This window comes from Camellia sinensis, chromosome 10, assembly GCF_055761805.1.
Source record: "Camellia sinensis isolate YWXY chromosome 10, ASM5576180v1, whole genome shotgun sequence".
Classification (NCBI taxonomy): Eukaryota; Viridiplantae; Streptophyta; class Magnoliopsida; order Ericales; family Theaceae; genus Camellia; species Camellia sinensis.
In genome coordinates, this window is record NC_138970.1 from 189,431,951 (window position 1) to 189,454,962 (window position 23,012).

Sequence of the window (23,012 nt, forward strand, 5' to 3'; positions counted from 1 at the left end):
TGCACAGTGGCAGATATGTAAATACGGGGTTTACATACCATTTCTTGCGCATTACGGTTCGAACACTCGAACACCTATACGGATTCTCCTGCACAGTGGCAGATATGTAAATACGGGGTTCACATACCATTTCTTGCGCATTACGGTTCGAACACTCGAACACCTATACGGATTCTCCTGCACAGTGGCAGATATGTAAATACGGGGTTTACATACCATTTCTTGCGCATTACGGTTCGAACACTCGAACACCTATACGGATTCTCCTGCGCAGTGGCAGATATGCAAATACGGGGTTTCCGTACCATTTCTTTTGCAATACGGTTCGAACACTCGAACACCTATACGGATTCTCCTGCACAGTGGCAGATATGTAAATACGGGGTTGACGTACCATTTCTTGCGCAATACGGTTCGAACACTCGAACACCTATACGGATTCTCCTGCATAGTGGCAGATATGTAAATATGAGGTTTACTTACCATTTCTTGCGAAATACGGTTCGAACACTCGAACACCAATACGGATTCTCCTGCACAGTGGCAGATATGTAAATACGGGGTTTACATACCATTTCTTGCGCAATACGGTTCGAACACTCGAACACCTATACGGATTCTCCTGCACAGTGGCAGATATGTAAATACGGGGTTTACATACCATTTCTTGCGCATTACGGTTCGAACACTCGAACACCTATACGGATTCTCCTGCACAGTGGCAGATATGTAAATACGGGGTTTACATACCATTTCTTGCGCATTACGGTTCGAACACTCGAACACCTATACGGATTCTCCTGCGCAGTGGCAGTTATGTAAATACGGGTTTTCCGTACCATTTCTTGCGCAATACGGTTCGAACACTCGAACACCTATACGGATTCTCCTGCACAGTGGCAGATATGTAAATATGAGGTTTACTTACCATTTCTTGCGAAATACGGTTCGAACACTCGAACACCTATACGGATTCTCCTGCACAGTGGCAGATATGTAAATACGGGGTTTACATACCATTTCTTGCGCAATACGGTTCGAACACTCGAACACCTATACGGATTCTCCTGCACAGTGGCAGATATGTAAATACGGGGTTTACATACCATTTCTTGCGCAATACGGTTCGAACACTCGAACACCGATACGGATTCTCCTGCACAGTGGCAGATATGTAAATACGGGGTTTACATACCATTTCTTGCGCATTACGGTTCGAACACTCGAACACCTATACGGATTCTCCTGCACAGTGGCAGATATGTAAATACGGGGTTTACATACCATTTCTTGCGCATTACGGTTCGAACACTCGAACACCTATACGGATTCTCCTGCGCAGTGGCAGTTATGTAAATACGGGTTTTCCGTACCATTTCTTGCGCAATACGGTTCGAACACTCGAACACCTATACGGATTCTCCTGCACAGTGGCAGATATGTAAATATGAGGTTTACTTGCCATTTCTTGCGAAATACGGTTCGAACACTCGAACACCTATACGGATTCTCCTGCACAGTGGCAGATATGTAAATACGGGGTTTACATACCATTTCTTGCGCAATACGGTTCGAACACTCGAACACCTATACGGATTCTCCTGCACAGTGGCAGATATGTAAATACGGGGTTTACATACCATTTCTTGCGCAATACGGTTCGAACACTCGAACACCTATACGGATTCTCCTGCACAGTGGCAGATATGTAAATACGGGGTTTACATACCATTTCTTGCGCAATACGGTTCGAACACTCGAACACCTATACGGATTCTCCTGCACAGTGGCCGATATGTAAATACGGGGTTTACATACCATTTCTTGCGCATTACGGTTCGAACACTCGAACACCTATACGGATTCTCCTGCACAGTGGCAGATATGTAAATACGGGGTTTACATACCATTTCTTGCGCAATACGGTTCGAACACTCGAACACCTATACGGATTCTCCTGCACAGTGGCAGATATGTAAATATGAGGTTTACTTACCATTTCTTGCGAAATACGTTTCGAACACTCGAACACCTATACGGATTCTCCTGCACAGTGGCAGATATGTAAATACGGGGTTTACATACCATTTCTTGCGCAATACGGTTCGAACACTCGAACACCTATACGGATTCTACTGCACAGTGGCAGATATGTAAATACGGGGTTTACATACCATTTCTTGCGCAATACGGTTCGAACACTCGAAAACCTATACGGATTCTCCTGCACAGTGGCAGATATGTAAATGCGGGGTTTACATACCATTTCTTGCGCATTACGGTTCGAACACTCGAACACCTATACGGATTCTCTTGCACAGTGGTAGATATGTAAATACGGGGTTTACATACCATTTCTTGCGCATTACGATTCGAACACTCGAACACCTATACGGATTCTCCTGCGCAGTGGCAGTTATGTAAATACGGGTTTTCCGTACCATTTCTTGCGCAATACGGTTCGAACACTCGAACACCTATACGGATTCTCCTGCACAGTGGCAGATATGTAAATATGAGGTTTACTTACCATTTCTTGCGAAATACGGTTCGAACACTCGAACACCTATACGGATTCTCCTGCACAGTGGCAGATATGTAAATACGGGGTTTACATACCATTTCTTGCGCAATACGGTTCGAACACTCGAACACCTATACGGATTCTCCTGCACAGTGGCAGATATGTAAATACGGGGTTTACATACCATTTCTTGCGCAATACGGTTCGAACACTCGAACACCTATACGGATTCTCCTGCACAGTGGCAGATATGTAAATACGGGGTTTACATACCATTTCTTGCGCAATACGGTTCAAACACTCGAACACCTATACGGATTCTCCTGCACAGTGGCAGATATGTAAATACGGGGTTTACATACCATTTCTTGCGCATTACGGTTCGAACACTCGAACACCTATACGGATTCTCCTGCACAGTGGCAGATATGTAAATACGGGGTTTACATACCATTTCTTGCGCAATACGGTTCGAACACTCGAACACCTATACGGATTCTCCTGCACAGTGGCAGATATGTAAATATGAGGTTTACTTACCATTTCTTGCGAAATACGTTTCGAACACTCGAACACCTATACGGATTCTCCTGCACAGTGGCAGATATGTAAATACGGGGTTTACATACCATTTCTTGCGCAATACGGTTCGAACACTCGAACACCTATACGGATTCTCCTGCACAGTGGCAGATATGTAAATACGGGGTTTACATACCATTTCTTGCGCAATACGGTTCGAACACTCGAAAACCTATACGGATTCTCCTGCACAGTGGCAGATATGTAAATGCGGGGTTTACATACCATTTCTTGCGCATTACGGTTCGAACACTCGAACACCTATACGGATTCTCTTGCACAGTGGTAGATATGTAAATACGGGGTTTACATACCATTTCTTGCGCATTACGGTTCGAACACTCGAACACCTATACGGATTCTCCTGCGCAGTGGCAGATATGTAAATACGGGGTTTCAGTACCATTTCTTTTGCAATACGGTTCGAACACTCGAACACCTATACGGATTCTCTTGCACAGTGGCAGATCTGTAAATACGGGGTTTACATACCATTTCTTGCGCAATACGGTTCGAACACTCGAACACCTATACGGATTCTCCTGCACAGTGGCAGATATGTAAATACGGGGTTTACATACCATTTCTTGCGCAATACGGTTCGAACACTCGAAAACCTATACGGATTCTCCTGCACAGTGGCAGATATGTAAATGCGGGGTTTACATACCATTTCTTGCGCATTACGGTTCGAACACTCGAACACCTATACGGATTCTCTTGCACAGTGGTAGATATGTAAATACGGGGTTTACATACCATTTCTTGCGCATTACGGTTCGAACACTCGAACACCTATACGGATTCTCCTGCGCAGTGGCAGATATGTAAATACGGGGTTTCAGTACCATTTTTTTGCAATACGGTTCGAACACTCGAACACCTATACGGATTCTCCTGCACAGTGGCAGATCTGTAAATACGGGGTTTACGTACAATTTCTTGCGCAATACGGTTCGAACACTCGAACACCTATACGGATTCTCCTGCACAGTGGCAGATATGTAAATACGGGGTTTACATACAATTTCTTGCGCAATACGGTTCGAACACTCGAACACCTATACGGATTCTCCTGCACAGTGGCAGATATGTAAATACGGGGTTTACATACCATTTCTTGCGCAATACGGTTCGAACACTCGAACACCTATACGGATTCTCCTGCACAGTGGCAGATATGTAAATATGAGGTTTACTTACCATTTCTTGCGAAATACGGTTCGAACACTCGAACACCTATACGGATTCTCCTACACAGTGGCAGATATGTAAATACGGGGTTTACATACCATTTCTTGGGCAATACGGTTCGAACACTCGAACACCTATACGGATTCTCCTGCACAGTGGCAGATATGTAAATACGGGGTTTACATACCATTTCTTGCGCATTACGGTTCGAACACTCGAACACCTATACGGATTCTCCTGCACAGTGGCAGATATGTAAATACGGGGTTCACATACCATTTCTTGCGCATTACGGTTCGAACACTCGAACACCTATACGGATTCTCCTGCACAGTGGCAGATATGTAAATACGGGGTTTACATACCATTTCTTGCGCATTACGGTTCGAACACTCGAACACCTATACGGATTCTCCTGCGCAGTGGCAGATATGCAAATACGGGGTTTCCGTACCGTTTGTTTTGCAATACGGTTCGAACACTCGAACACCTATACGGATTCTCCTGCACAGTGGCAGATATGTAAATACGGGGTTGACGTACCATTTCTTGCGCAATACGGTTCGAACACTCGAACACCTATACGGATTCTCCAGCATAGTGGCAGATATGTAAATATGAGGTTTACTTACCATTTCTTGCGAAATACGGTTCGAACACTCGAACACCTATACGGATTCTCCTGCACAGTGGCAGATATGTAAATACGGGGTTTACATACCATTTCTTGCGCAATACGGTTCGAACACTCGAACACCTATACGGATTCTCCTGCACAGTGGCAGATATGTAAATACGGGGTTTACATACCATTTCTTGCGCAATACGGTTCGAACACCCGAACACCTATACGGATTCTCCTGCACAGTGGCAGATATGTAAATACGGGGTTTACATACCATTTCTTGCGGATTACGGTTCGAACACTCGAACACCTATACGGATTCTCCTGCACAGTGGCAGATATGTAAATACGGGGTTTACATACCATTTCTTGCGCATTACGGTTCGAACACTCGAACACCTATACGGATTCTCCTGCGCAGTGGCAGTTATGTAAATACGGGTTTTCCGTACCATTTCTTGCGCAATACGGTTCGAACACTCGAACACCTATACGGATTCTCCTGCACAGTGGCAGATATGTAAATATGAGGTTTACTTACCATTTCTTGCGAAATACGGTTCGAACACTCGAACACCTATACGGATTCTCCTGCACAGTGGCAGATATGTAAATACGGGGTTTACATACCATTTCTTGCGCAATACGGTTCGAACACTCGAACACCTATACGGATTCTCCTGCACAGTGGCAGATATGTAAATACAGGGTTTACATACCATTTCTTGCGCAATACGGTTCGAACACTCGAACACCTATACGGATTCTCCTGCACAGTGGCAGATATGTAAATACGGGGTTTACATACCATTTCTTGCGCATTACGGTTCGAACACTCGAACACCTATACGGATTCTCCTGCACAGTGGCAGATATATAAATACGGGGTTTACATACCATTTCTTGCGCATTACGGTTCGAACACTCGAACACCTATACGGATTCTCCTGCGCAGTGGCAGTTATGTAAATACGGGTTTTCCGTACCATTTCTTGCGCAATACGGTTCGAACACTCGAACACCTATACGGATTCTCCTGCACAGTGGCAGATATGTAAATACGGGGTTTACGTACCATTTCTTGCGCAATACGGTTCGAACAATCGAACACCTATACGGATTCTCCTGCACAGTGGCAGATATGTAAATACGGGGTTTACATACCATTTCTTGCGCAATACGGTTCGAACACTCGAACACCTATACGGATTCTCCTGCACAGTGGCAGATATGTAAATACGGGGTTTACATACCATTTCTTGCGCATTACGGTTCGAACACTCGAACACCTATACGGATTCTCCTGGACAGTGGCAGATATGTAAATACGGTGTTTACATACCATTTCTTGCGCATTACGGTTCGAACACTCGAACACCTATACGGATTCTCCTGCACAGTGGCAGATATGTAAATACGGGGTTCACATACCATTTCTTGCGCATTACGGTTCGAACACTCGAACACCTATACGGATTCTCCTGCACAGTGGCAGATATGTAAATACGGGGTTTACATACCATTTCTTGCGCATTACGGTTCGAACACTCGAACACCTATACGGATTCTCCTGCGCAGTGGCAGATATGCAAATACGGGGTTTCCGTACCGTTTCTTTTGCAATACGGTTCGAACACTCGAACACCTATACGGATTCTCCTGCACAGTGGCAGATATGTAAATACGGGGTTGACGTACCATTTCTTGCGCAATACGGTTCGAACACTCGAACACCTATACGGATTCTCCAGCATAGTGGCAGATATGTAAATATGAGGTTTACTTACCATTTCTTGCGAAATACGGTTCGAACACTCGAACACCTATACGGATTCTCCTGCACAGTGGCAGATATGTAAATACGGGGTTTACATACCATTTCTTGCGCAATACGGTTCGAACACTCGAACACCTATACGGATTCTCCTGCACAGTGGCAGATATGTAAATACGGGGTTTACATACCATTTCTTGCGCAATACGGTTCGAACACTCGAACACCTATACGGATTCTCCTGCACAGTGGCAGATATGTAAATACGGGGTTTACATACCATTTCTTGCGGATTACGGTTCGAACACTCGAACACCTATACGGATTCTCCTGCACAGTGGCAGATATGTAAATACGGGGTTTACATACCATTTCTTGCGCATTACGGTTCGAACACTCGAACACCTATACGGATTCTCCTGCGCAGTGGCAGTTATGTAAATACGGGTTTTCCGTACCATTTCTTGCGCAATACGGTTCGAACACTCGAACACCTATACGGATTCTCCTGCACAGTGGCAGATATGTAAATATGAGGTTTACTTACCATTTCTTGCGAAATACGGTTCGAACACTCGAACACCTATACGGATTCTCCTGCACAGTGGCAGATATGTAAATACGGGGTTTACATACCATTTCTTGCGCAATACGGTTCGAACACTCGAACACCTATACGGATTCTCCTGCACAGTGGCAGATATGTAAATACAGGGTTTACATACCATTTCTTGCGCAATACGGTTCGAACACTCGAACACCTATACGGATTCTCCTGCACAGTGGCAGATATGTAAATACGGGGTTTACATACCATTTCTTGCGCATTACGGTTCGAACACTCGAACACCTATACGGATTCTCCTGCACAGTGGCAGATATGTAAATACGGGGTTTACATACCATTTCTTGCGCATTACGGTTCGAACACTCGAACACCTATACGGATTCTCCTGCGCAGTGGCAGTTATGTAAATACGGGTTTTCCGTACCATTTCTTGCGCAATACGGTTCGAACACTCGAACACCTATACGGATTCTCCTGCACAGTGGCAGATATGTAAATACGGGGTTTACGTACCATTTCTTGCGCAATACGGTTCGAACAATCGAACACCTATACGGATTCTCCTGCACAGTGGCAGATATGTAAATACGGGGTTTACATACCATTTCTTGCGCAATACGGTTCGAACACTCGAACACCTATACGGATTCTCCTGCACAGTGGCAGATATGTAAATACGGGGTTTACATACCATTTCTTGCGCATTACGGTTCGAACACTCGAACACCTATACGGATTCTCCTGGACAGTGGCAGATATGTAAATACGGTGTTTACATAACATTTCTTGCGCATTACGGTTCGAACACTCGAACACCTATACGGATTCTCCTGCGCAGAGGCAGTTATGTAAATACGGGTTTTCCGTACCATTTCTTGCGCAATACGGTTCGAACACTCGAACACCTATACGGATTCTCCTGCACAGTGGCAGATATGTAAATATGAGGTTTACTTACCATTTCTTGCGAAATACGGTTCGAACACTCGAACACCTATACGGATTCTCCTGCACAGTGGCAGATATGTAAATACGGGGTTTACATACCATTTCTTGCGCAATACGGTTCGAACACTCGAACACCTATACGGATTCTCCTGCACAGTGGCAGATATGTAAATACGGGGTTTACATACCATTTCTTGCGCAATACGGTTCGAACACTCGAACACCTATACGGATTCTCCTGCACAGTGGCAAATATGTAAATACGGGGTTTACATACCATTTCTTGCGCAATACGGTTCGAACACTCGAACACCTATACGGATTCTCCTGCACAGTGGCAGATATGTAAATACGGGGTTTACATACCATTTCTTGCGCATTACGGTTCGAACACTCGAACACCTATACGGATTCTCCTGCACAGTGGCAGATATGTAAATACGGGGTTTACATACCATTTCTTGCGCAATACGGTTCGAACACTCGAACACCTATACGGATTCTCCTGCACAGTGGCAGATATGTAAATATGAGGTTTACTTACCATTTCTTGCGAAATACGTTTCGAACACTCGAACACCTATACGGATTCTCCTGCACAGTGGCAGATATGTAAATACGGGGTTTACATACCATTTCTTGCGCAATACGGTTCGAACACTCGAACACCTATACGGATTCTCCTGCACAGTGGCAGATATGTAAATACGGGGTTTACATACCATTTCTTGCGCAATACGGTTCGAACACTCGAAAACCTATACGGATTCTCCTGCACAGTGGCAGATATGTAAATGCGGGGTTTACATACCATTTCTTGCGCATTACGGTTCGAACACTCGAACACCTATACGGATTCTCTTGCACAGTGGTAGATATGTATATACGGGGTTTACATACCATTTCTTGCGCATTACGGTTCGAACACTCGAACACCTGTACGGATTCTCCTGCGCAGTGGCAGATATGTAAATACGGGGTTTCAGTACCATTTCTTTTGCAATACGGTTCGAACACTCGAACACCTATACGGATTCTCTTGCACAGTGGCAGATCTGTAAATACGGGGTTTACATACCATTTCTTGCGCAATACGGTTCGAACACTCGAACACCTATACGGATTCTCCTGCACAGTGGCAGATATGTAAATACGGGGTTTACATACCATTTCTTGCGCAATACGGTTCGAACACTCGAAAACCTATACGGATTCTCCTGCACAGTGGCAGATATGTAAATGCGGGGTTTACATACCATTTCTTGCGCATTACGGTTCGAACACTCGAACACCTATACGGATTCTCTTGCACAGTGGTAGATATGTAAATACGGGGTTTACATACCATTTCTTGCGCATTACGGTTCGAACACTCGAACACCTATACGGATTCTCCTGCGCAGTGGCAGATATGTAAATACGGGGTTTCAGTACCATTTCTTTTGCAATACGGTTCGAACACTCGAACACCTATACGGATTCTCCTGCACAGTGGCAGATCTGTAAATACGGGGTTTACGTACAATTTCTTGCGCAATACGGTTCGAACACTCGAACACCTATACGGATTCTCCTGCACAGTGGCAGATATGTAAATACGGGGTTTACATACAATTTCTTGCGCAATACGGTTCGAACACTCGAACACCTATATGGATTCTCCTGCACAGTGGCAGATATGTAAATACGGGGTTTACATACCATTTCTTGCGCAATACGGTTCGAACACTCGAACACCTATACGGATTCTCCTGCACAGTGGCAGATATGTAAATATGAGGTTTACTTACCATTTCTTGCGAAATACGGTTCGAACACTCGAACACCTATACGGATTCTCCAACACAGTGGCAGATATGTAAATACGGGGTTTACATACCATTTCTTGTGCAATACGGTTCGAACACTCGAACACCTATACGGATTCTCCTGCACAGTGGCAGATATGTAAATACGGGGTTTACATACCATTTCTTGCGCATTACGGTTCGAACACTCGAACACCTATACGGATTCTCCTGCACAGTGGCAGATATGTAAATACGGGGTTCACATACCATTTCTTGCGCATTACGGTTCGAACACTCGAACACCTATACGGATTCTCCTGCACAGTGGCAGATATGTAAATACGGGGTTTACATACCATTTCTTGCGCATTACGGTTCGAACACTCGAACACCTATACGGATTCTCCTGCGCAGTGGCAGATATGCAAATACGGGGTTTCCGTACCATTTCTTTTGCAATACGGTTCGAACACTCGAACACCTATACGGATTCTCCTGCACAGTGGCAGATATGTAAATACGGGGTTGACGTACCATTTCTTGCGCAATACGGTTCGAACACTCGAACACCTATACGGATTCTCCAGCATAGTGGCAGATATGTAAATATGAGGTTTACTTACCATTTCTTGCGAAATACGGTTCGAACACTCGAACACCTATACGGATTCTCCTGCACAGTGGCAGATATGTAAATACGGGGTTTACATACCATTTCTTGCGCAATACGGTTCGAACACTCGAACACCTATACGGATTCTCCTGCACAGTGGCAGATATGTAAATACGGGGTTTACATACCATTTCTTGCGCAATACGGTTCGAACACTCGAACACCTATACGGATTCTCCTGCACAGTGGCAGATATGTAAATACGGGGTTTACATACCATTTCTTACGCATTACGGTTCGAACACTCGAACACCTATACGGATTCTCCTGCACAGTGGCAGATATGTAAATACGGGGTTTACATACCCTTTCTTGCGCATTACGGTTCGAACACTCGAACACCTATACGGATTCTCCTGCGCAGTGGCAGTTATGTAAATACGGGTTTTCCGTACCATTTCTTGCGCAATACGGTTCGAACACTCGAACACCTATACGGATTCTCCTGCACAGTGGCAGATATGTAAATATGAGGTTTACTTACCATTTCTTGCGAAATACGGTTCGAACACTCGAACACCTATACGGATTCTCCTGCACAGTGGCAGATATGTAAATACGGGGTTTACATACCATTTCTTGCGCAATACGGTTCGAACACTCGAACACCTATACGGATTCTCCTGCACAGTGGCAGATATGTAAATACAGGGTTTACATACCATTTCTTGCGCAATACGGTTCGAACACTCGAACACCTATACGGATTCTCCTGCACAGTGGCAGATATGTAAATACGGGGTTTACATACCATTTCTTGCGCATTACGGTTCGAACACTCGAACACCTATACGGATTCTCCTGCACAGTGGCAGATATGTAAATACGGGGTTTACATACCATTTCTTGCGCATTACGGTTCGAACACTCGAACACCTATACGGATTCTCCTGCGCAGTGGCAGTTATGTAAATACGGGTTTTCCGTACCATTTCTTGCGCAATACGGTTCGAACACTCGAACACCTATACGGATTCTCCTGCACAGTGGCAGATATGTAAATACGGGGTTTACGTACCATTTCTTGCGCAATACGGTTCGAACAATCGAACACCTATACGGATTCTCCTGCACAGTGGCAGATATGTAAATACGGGGTTTACATACCATTTCTTGCGCAATACGGTTCGAACACTCGAACACCTATACGGATTCTCCTGCACAGTGGCAGATATGTAAATACGGGGTTTACATACCATTTCTTGCGCATTACGGTTCGAACACTCGAACACCTATACGGATTCTCCTGGACATTGGCAGATATGTAAATACGGTGTTTACATACCATTTCTTGCGCAATACGGTTCGAACAGTCGAAAACCTATACGGATTCTCCTGCACAGTGGCAGATATGTAAATGCGGGGTTTACATACCATTTCTTGCGCATTACGGTTCGAACACTCGAACACCTATACGGATTCTCGTGCACAGTGGTAGATATGTAAATACGGGGTTTACATACCTTTTCTTGCGCATTACGGTTCGAACACTCGAACACCTATACGGATTCTCCTGCGTAGTGGCAGATATGTAAATACGGGGTTTCAGTACCATTTCTTTTGCAATACGGTTCGAACACTCGAACACCTATACGGATTCTCCTGCACAGTGGCAGATATGTAAATACGGGGTTTACGTACCATTTCTTGCGCAATACGGTTCGAACACTCGAACACCTATACGGATTCTCCTGCACAGTGGCAGATATGTAAATACGGGGTTTACATACAATTTCTTGCGCAATACGGTTCGAACACTCGAACACCTATACGGATTCTCCTGCACAGTGGCAGATATGTAAGTACGGGGTTTACATACCATTTCTTGCGCAATACGGTTCGAACACTCGAACACCTATACGGATTCTCCTGCACAGTGGCAGATATGTAAATATGAGGTTTACTTACCATTTCTTGCGAAATACGGTTCGAACACTCGAACACCTATACGGATTCTCCTACACAGTGGCAGATATGTAAATACGGGGTTTACATACCATTTCTTGTGCAATACGGTTCGAACACTCGAACACCTATACGGATTCTCCTGCACAGTGGCAGATATGTAAATACGGGGTTTACATACCATTTCTTGCGCATTACGGTTCGAACACTCGAACACCTATACGGATTCTCCTGCACAGTGGCCGATATGTAAATACGGGCTTTACATACCATTTCTTGCGCATTACGGTTCGAACACTCGAACACCTATACGGATTCTCCTGCGCAGTGGCAGTTATGTAAATACGGGTTTTCCGTACCATTTCTTGCGCAATACGGTTCGAACACTCGAACACCTATACGGATTCTCCTGCACAGTGGCAGATATGTAAATACGGGGTTTACATACCATTTCTTGCGCAATACGGTTTGAACACTCGAACACCTATACGGATTCTCCTGCACAGTGGCAGATATGTAAATACGGGGTTTACATACCATTTCTTGCGCAATACGGTTCGAACACTCGAAAACCTATACGGATTCTCCCGCACAGTGGCAGATATGTAAATGCGGGGTTTACATACCATTTCTTGCGCATTACGGTTCGAACACTCGAACACCTATACGGATTCTCCTGCGCAGTGGCAGATATGTAAATACGGGGTTGACATACCATTTCTTGCGCATTACGGTTCAAACACTCGAACACCTATACGGATTCTCCAGCGCAGTGGCAGATATGTAAATACGGGGTTTCCGTACCATTTCTTTTGCAATACGGTTCGAACACTCGAACACCTATACGGATTCTCCTGCATAGTGGCAGATATGTAAATACGGGGTTGACGTACCATTTCTTGCGCAATACGGTTCGAACACTCGAACACCTATACGGATTCTCCTGCACAGTGGCAGATATGTAAATACGGGGTTTACATACCATTTCTTGCGCAATACGGTTCGAACACTCGAACACCTATACGGATTCTCCTGCACAGTGGCAGATATGTAAATACGGGGTTTACATACCATTTCTTGCGCAATACGGTTCGAACATTCGAACACCTATACGGATTCTCCTGCACAGTGGCAGATATGTAAATACGGGGTTTACATACCATTTCTTGCGCAATACGGTTCGAACACTCGAACACCTATACGGATTCTCCTGCACAGTGGCAGATATGTAAATATGAGGTTTACTTACCATTTCTTGCGAAATACGGTTCGAACACTCGAACACCTATACAGATTCTCCTGCACAGTGGCAGACATGTAAATACGGGGTTTACTTACCATTTCTTGCGCAATACGGTTCGAACACTCGAACACCTATACGGATTCTCCTGCACAGTGGCAGATATGTAAATGCGGGGTTTACATACCATTTCTTGCGCAATACGGTTCGAACACTCGAACACCTATACGGATTCTCCTGCACAGTGGCAGATATGTAAATACGGGGTTTACATACCATTTCTTGCGCATTACGGTTCGAACACTCGAACACCTATACGGATTCTCCTGCACAGTGGCAGATATGTAAATACGGGGATTAGATACCATTTCTTGCGCATTACGGTTCGAACACTCGAACACCTATACGGATTCTCCTGCGCAGTGGCAGATATGTAAATACGGGTTTTCCGTACCATTTCTTGCGCAATACGGTTCGAACACTCGAACACCTATACGGATTCTCCTGCACAGTGGCAGATATGTAAATACGGGGTTTACGTACCATTTCTTGCGCAATACGGTTCGAACACTCGAACACCTATACGGATTCTCCTGCACAGTGGCAGATATATAAATACGGGGTTTACATACAATTTCTTGCGCAATACGGTTCGAACACTCGAACACCTATACGGATTCTCCTGCACAGTGGCAGATATGTAAATACGGGGTTTACATACCATTTCTTGCGCAATACGGTTCGAACACTCGAACACCTATACGGATTCTCCTGCACAGTGGCAGATATGTAAATATGAGGTTTACTTACCATTTCTTGCGAAATACGGTTCGAACACTCGAACACCTATACGGATTCTCCTACACCGTGGCAGATATGTAAATACGGGGTTTACATACCATTTCTTGCGCAATACGGTTCGAACACTCGAACACCTATACGGATTCTCCTGCACAGTGGCAGATATGTAAATACGGGGTTGACATACCATTTCTTGCGCAATACTGTTCGAACACTCGAACACCTACACGGATTCTCCTGCACAGTGGCAGATATGTAAATACGGGGTTTACATACCATTTCTTGCGCATTACGGTTCGAACACTCGAACACCTATACGGATTCTCCTGCACAGTGGCAGATATGTAAATACGCGGTTTACATACCATTTCTTGCGCAATACGGTTCGAACACTCGAAAACCTATACGGATTCTCCTGCACAGTGGCAGATATGTAAATGCGGGGTTTACATACCATTTCTTGCGCATTACGGTTCGAACACTCGAACACCTATACGGATTCTCTTGCACAGTGGCAGATATGTAAATACGGGGTTTACATACCATTTCTTGCGCATTACGGTTCGAAAACTCGAACACCTATACGGATTCTCCTGCGCAGTGGCAGATATGTAAATACGGGGTTTCAGTACCATTTCTTTTGCAATACGGTTCGAACACTCGAACACCTATACGAATTCTCCTGCACAGTGGCAGATATGTAAATACGGGGTTTACGTACCATTTCTTGCGTAATACGGTTCGAACACTCGAACACCTATACGGATTCTCCTGCACAGTTGCAGATTTGTAAATACGGGGTTTACATACAATTTCTTGCGCAATACGGTTCAAACACTCGAACACCTATACGGATTCTCCTGCACAGTGGCAGATATGTAAATACGGGGTTTACATACCATTTCTTGCGCAATACGGTTCGAACACTCGAACACCTATACGGATTCTCCTGCACAGTGGCAGATATGTAAATATGAGGTTTACTTACCGTTTCTTGCGAAATACGGTTCGAACACTCGAACACCTATACGGATTCTCCTGCACAGTGGCAGATATGTAAATGCGGGGTTTACATACCATTTCTTGCGCAATACGGTTCGAACACTCGAACACCTATACGGATTCTCCTGCACAGTGGCAGATATGTAAATACGGGGTTTACATACCATTTCTTGCGCATTACGGTTCGAACACTCGAACACCTATACGGATTCTCCTGCACAGTGGCAGATATGTAAATACGGGGTTTACATACCATTTCTTGCGCATTACGGTTCGAACACTCGAACACCTATATGGATTCTCCTGCGCAGTGGCAGTTATGTAAATACGGGTTTTCCGTACCATTTCTTGCGCAATACGGTTCGAACACTCGAACACCTATACGGATTCTCCTGCACAGTGGCAGATATGTAAATACGGGGTTTACATACCATTTCTTGCGCAATACGGTTCGAACACTCGAAAACCTATACGGATTCTCCCGCACAGTGGCAGATATGTAAATGCGGGGTTTACATACCATTTCTTGCGCATTACGGTTCGAACACTCGAACACCTATACGGATTCTCCTGCACAGTGGCAGATATGTAAATACGGGGTTGACATACCATTTCTTGCGCATTACGGTTCGAACACTCGAACACCTATACGGATTCTCCAGCGCAGTGGCTGATATGTAAATACGGGGTTTCCGTACCATTTCTTTTGCAATACGGTTCGAACACTCGAACACCTATACGGATTCTCCTGCATAGTGGCAGATATGTAAATACGGGGTTGACGTACCATTTCTTGCGCAATACGGTTCGAACACTCGAACACCTATACGGATTCTCCTGCACAGTGGCAGATATGTAAATACGGGGTTTACATACCATTTCTTGCGCAATACGGTTCAAACATTCGAACACCTATACGGATTCTCCTGCACAGTGGCAGATATGTAAATACGGGGTTTACATACCATTTCTTGCGCAATACGGTTCGAACACTCGAACACCTATACGGATTCTCCTGCACAGTGGCAGATATGTAAATATGAGGTTTACTTACCATTTCTTTCGAAATACGGTTCGAACACTCGAACACCTATACAGATTCTCCTGCACAGTGCAGACATGTAAATACGGGGTTTACTTACCATTTCTTGCGCAATACGGTTCGAACACTCGAACACCTATACGGATTCTCCTGCATAGTGGCAGATATGTAAATATGGGGTTTACATACCATTTCTTGCGCAATACGGTTCGAACACTCGGACACCTATACGGATTCTCCTGCACAGTGGCAGATATGTAAATACAGGGTTTACATACCACTTCTTGCGCATTACGGTTCGAACACTCGAACACCTATACGGATTCTCCTGCACAGTGGCAGATATGTAAATACGGGGATTACATACCATTTCTTGCGCATTACGGTTCGAACACTCGAACACCTATACGGATTCTCCTGCGCAGTGGCAGATATGTAAATACGGGTTTTCCGTACCATTTCTTGCGCAATACGGTTCGAACACTCGAACACCTATACGGATTCTCCTGCACAGTGGCAGATATGTAAATACGGGGTTTACGTACCATTTCTTGCGCAATACGGTTCGAACACTCGAACACCTATACGGATTCTCCTGCACAGTGGCAGATATGTAAATACGGGGTTTACATACCATTTCTTGCGCAATACGGTTTGAACACTCGAACACCTATACGGATTCTCCTGCACAGTGGCAGATATGTAAATACGGGGTTTACATACCATTTCTTGCGCAATACGGTTCGAACACTCGAAAACCTATACGGATTCTCCCGCACAGTGGCAGATATGTAAATGCGGGGTTTACATACCATTTCTTGCGCATTACGGTTCGAACACTCGAACACCTATACGGATTCTCCTGCGCAGTGGCAGATATGTAAATACGGGGTTGACATACCATTTCTTGCGCATTACGGTTCGAACACTCGAACACCTATACGGATTCTCCAGCGCAGTGGCAGATATGTAAATACGGGGTTTCCGTACCATTTCTTTTGCAATACGGTTCGAACACTCGAACACCTATACGGATTCTCCTGCATAGTGGCAGATATGTAAATACGGGGTTGACGTACCATTTCTTGCGCAATACGGTTCGAACACTCGAACACCTATACGGATTCTCCTGCACAGTGGCAGATATGTAAATACGGGGTTTACATACCATTTCTTGCGCAATACGGTTCGAACACTCGAACACCTATACGGATTCTCCTGCACAGTGGCAGATATGTAAATACGGGGTTTACATACCATTTCTTGCGCAATACGGTTCGAACATTCGAACACCTATACGGATTCTCCTGCACAGTGGCAGATATGTAAATACGGGGTTTACATACCATTTCTTGCGCAATACGGTTCGAACACTCGAACACCTATACGGATTCTCCTGCACAGTGGCAGATATGTAAATATGAGGTTTACTTACCATTTCTTGCGAAATACGGTTCGAACACTCGAACACCTATACAGATTCTCCTGCACAGTGGCAGACATGTAAATACGGGGTTTACTTACCATTTCTTGCGCAATACGGTTCGAACACTCGAACACCTATACGGATTCTCCTGCACAGTGGCAGATATGTAAATGCGGGGTTTACATACCATTTCTTGCGCAATACGGTTCGAACACTCGAACACCTATACGGATTCTCCTGCACAGTGGCAGATATGTAAATACGGGGTTTACATACCATTTCTTGCGCATTACGGTTCGAACACTCGAACACCTATACGGATTCTCCTGCACAGTGGCAGATATGTAAATACGGGGTTGACATACCATTTCTTGCGCATTACGGTTCGAACACTCGAACACCTATACGGATTCTCCAGCGCAGTGGCTGATATGTAAATACGGGGTTTCCGTACCATTTCTTTTGCAATACGGTTCGAACACTCGAACACCTATACGGATTCTCCTGCATAGTGGCAGATATGTAAATACGGGGTTGACGTACCATTTCTTGCGCAATACGGTTCGAACACTCGAACACCTATACGGATTCTCCTGCACAGTGGCAGATATGTAAATACGGGGTTTACATACCATTTCTTGCGCAATACGGTTCAAACATTCGAACACCTATACGGATTCTCCTGCACAGTGGCAGATATGTAAATACGGGGTTTACATACCATTTCTTGCGCAATACGGTTCGAACACTCGAACACCTATACGGATTCTCCTGCACAGTGGCAGATATGTAAATATGAGGTTTACTTACCATTTCTTTCGAAATACGGTTCGAACACTCGAACACCTATACAGATTCTCCTGCACAGTGCAGACATGTAAATACGGGGTTTACTTACCATTTCTTGCGCAATACGGTTCGAACACTCGAACACCTATACGGATTCTCCTGCATAGTGGCAGATATGTAAATATGGGGTTTACATACCATTTCTTGCGCAATACGGTTCGAACACTCGGACACCTATACGGATTCTCCTGCACAGTGGCAGATATGTAAATACAGGGTTTACATACCACTTCTTGCGCATTACGGTTCGAACACTCGAACACCTATACGGATTCTCCTGCACAGTGGCAGATATGTAAATACGGGGATTACATACCATTTCTTGCGCATTACGGTTCGAACACTCGAACACCTATACGGATTCTCCTGCGCAGTGGCAGATATGTAAATACGGGTTTTCCGTACCATTTCTTGCGCAATACGGTTCGAACACTCGAACACCTATACGGATTCTCCTGCACAGTGGCAGATATGTAAATACGGGGTTTACGTACCATTTCTTGCGCAATACGGTTCGAACACTCGAACACCTATACGGATTCTCCTGCACAGTGGCAGATATGTAAATACGGGGTTTACATACCATTTCTTGCGCAATACGGTTTGAACACTCGAACACCTATACGGATTCTCCTGCACAGTGGCAGATATGTAAATACGGGGTTTACATACCATTTCTTGCGCAATACGGTTCGAACACTCGAAAACCTATACGGATTCTCCCGCACAGTGGCAGATATGTAAATGCGGGGTTTACATACCATTTCTTGCGCATTACGGTTCGAACACTCGAACACCTATACGGATTCTCCTGCGCAGTGGCAGATATGTAAATACGGGGTTGACATACCATTTCTTGCGCATTACGGTTCGAACACTCGAACACCTATACGGATTCTCCAGCGCAGTGGCAGATATGTAAATACGGGGTTTCCGTACCATTTCTTTTGCAATACGGTTCGAACACTCGAACACCTATACGGATTCTCCTGCATAGTGGCAGATATGTAAATACGGGGTTGACGTACCATTTCTTGCGCAATACGGTTCGAACACTCGAACACCTATACGGATTCTCCTGCACAGTGGCAGATATGTAAATACGGGGTTTACATACCATTTCTTGCGCAATACGGTTCGAACACTCGAACACCTATACGGATTCTCCTGCACAGTGGCAGATATGTAAATACGGGGTTTACATACCATTTCTTGCGCAATACGGTTCGAACATTCGAACACCTATACGGATTCTCCTGCACAGTGGCAGATATGTAAATACGGGGTTTACATACCATTTCTTGCGCAATACGGTTCGAACACTCGAACACCTATACGGATTCTCCTGCACAGTGGCAGATATGTAAATATGAGGTTTACTTACCATTTCTTGCGAAATACGGTTCGAACACTCGAACACCTATACAGATTCTCCTGCACAGTGGCAGACATGTAAATACGGGGTTTACTTACCATTTCTTGCGCAATACGGTTCGAACACTCGAACACCTATACGGATTCTCCTGCACAGTGGCAGATATGTAAATGCGGGGTTTACATACCATTTCTTGCGCAATACGGTTCGAACACTCGAACACCTATACGGATTCTCCTGCACAGTGGCAGATATGTAAATACGGGGTTTACATACCATTTCTTGCGCATTACGGTTCGAACACTCGAACACCTATACGGATTCTCCTGCACAGTGGCAGATATGTAAATACGGGGATTAGATACCATTTCTTGCGCATTACGGTTCGAACACTCGAACACCTATACGGATTCTCCTGCGCAGTGGCAGATATGTAAATACGGGTTTTCCGTACCATTTCTTGCGCAATACGGTTCGAACACTCGAACACCTATACGGATTCTCCTGCACAGTGGCAGATATGTAAATACGGGGTTTACGTACCATTTCTTGCGCAATACGGTTCGAACACTCGAACACCTATACGGATTCTCCTGCACAGTGGCAGATATATAAATACGGGGTTTACATACAATTTCTTGCGCAATACGGTTCGAACACTCGAACACCTATACGGATTCTCCTGCACAGTGGCAGATATGTAAATACGGGGTTTACATACCATTTCTTGCGCAATACGGTTCAAACATTCGAACACCTATACGGATTCTCCTGCACAGTGGCAGATATGTAAATACGGGGTTTACATACCATTTCTTGCGCAATACGGTTCGAACACTCGAACACCTATACGGATTCTCCTGCACAGTGGCAGATATGTAAATATGAGGTTTACTTACCATTTCTTTCGAAATACGGTTCGAACACTCGAACACCTATACAGATTCTCCTGCACAGTGCAGACATGTAAATACGGGGTTTACTTACCATTTCTTGCGCAATACGGTTCGAACACTCGAACACCTATACGGATTCTCCTGCATAGTGGCAGATATGTAAATATGGGGTTTACATACCATTTCTTGCGCAATACGGTTCGAACACTCGGACACCTATACGGATTCTCCTGCACAGTGGCAGATATGTAAATACAGGGTTTACATACCACTTCTTGCGCATTACGGTTCGAACACTCGAACACCTATACGGATTCTCCTGCACAGTGGCAGATATGTAAATACGGGGATTACATACCATTTCTTGCGCATTACGGTTCGAACACTCGAACACCTATACGGATTCTCCTGCGCAGTGGCAGATATGTAAATACGGGTTTTCCGTACCATTTCTTGCGCAATACGGTTCGAACACTCGAACACCTATACGGATTCTCCTGCACAGTGGCAGATATGTAAATACGGGGTTTACGTACCATTTCTTGCGCAATACGGTTCGAACACTCGAACACCTATACGGATTCTCCTGCACAGTGGCAGATATGTAAATACGGGGTTTACATACCATTTCTTGCGCAATACGGTTTGAACACTCGAACACCTATACGGATTCTCCTGCACAGTGGCAGATATGTAAATACGGGGTTTACATACCATTTCTTGCGCAATACGGTTCGAACACTCGAAAACCTATACGGATTCTCCCGCACAGTGGCAGATATGTAAATGCGGGGTTTACATACCATTTCTTGCGCATTACGGTTCGAACACTCGAACACCTATACGGATTCTCCTGCGCAGTGGCAGATATGTAAATACGGGGTTGACATACCATTTCTTGCGCATTACGGTTCGAACACTCGAACACCTATACGGATTCTCCAGCGCAGTGGCAGATATGTAAATACGGGGTTTCCGTACCATTTCTTTTGCAATACGGTTCGAACACTCGAACACCTATACGGATTCTCCTGCATAGTGGCAGATATGTAAATACGGGGTTGACGTACCATTTCTTGCGCAATACGGTTCGAACACTCGAACACCTATACGGATTCTCCTGCACAGTGGCAGATATGTAAATACGGGGTTTACATACCATTTCTTGCGCAATACGGTTCGAACACTCGAACACCTATACGGATTCTCCTGCACAGTGGCAGATATGTAAATACGGGGTTTACATACCATTTCTTGCGCAATACGGTTCGAACATTCGAACACCTATACGGATTCTCCTGCACAGTGGCAGATATGTAAATACGGGGTTTACATACCATTTCTTGCGCAATACGGTTCGAACACTCGAACACCTATACGGATTCTCCTGCACAGTGGCAGATATGTAAATATGAGATTTACTTACCATTTCTTGCGAAATACGGTTCGAACACTCGACCACCTATACAGATTCTCCTGCACAGTGGCAGACATGTAAATACGGGGTTTACTTACCATTTCTTGCGCAATACGGTTCGAACACTCGAACACCTATACGGATTCTCCTGCACAGTGGCAGATATGTAAATACGGGGTTTACATACCATTTCTTGCGCAATACGGTTCGAACACTCGAACACCTATACGGATTCTCCTACACAGTGGCAGATATGTAAATACGGGGTTTACATACCATTTCTTGCGCATTACGGTTCGAACACTCGAACACCTATACGGATTCTCCTGCACAGTGGCAGATATGTAAATACGGGGATTAGATACCATTTCTTGCGCATTA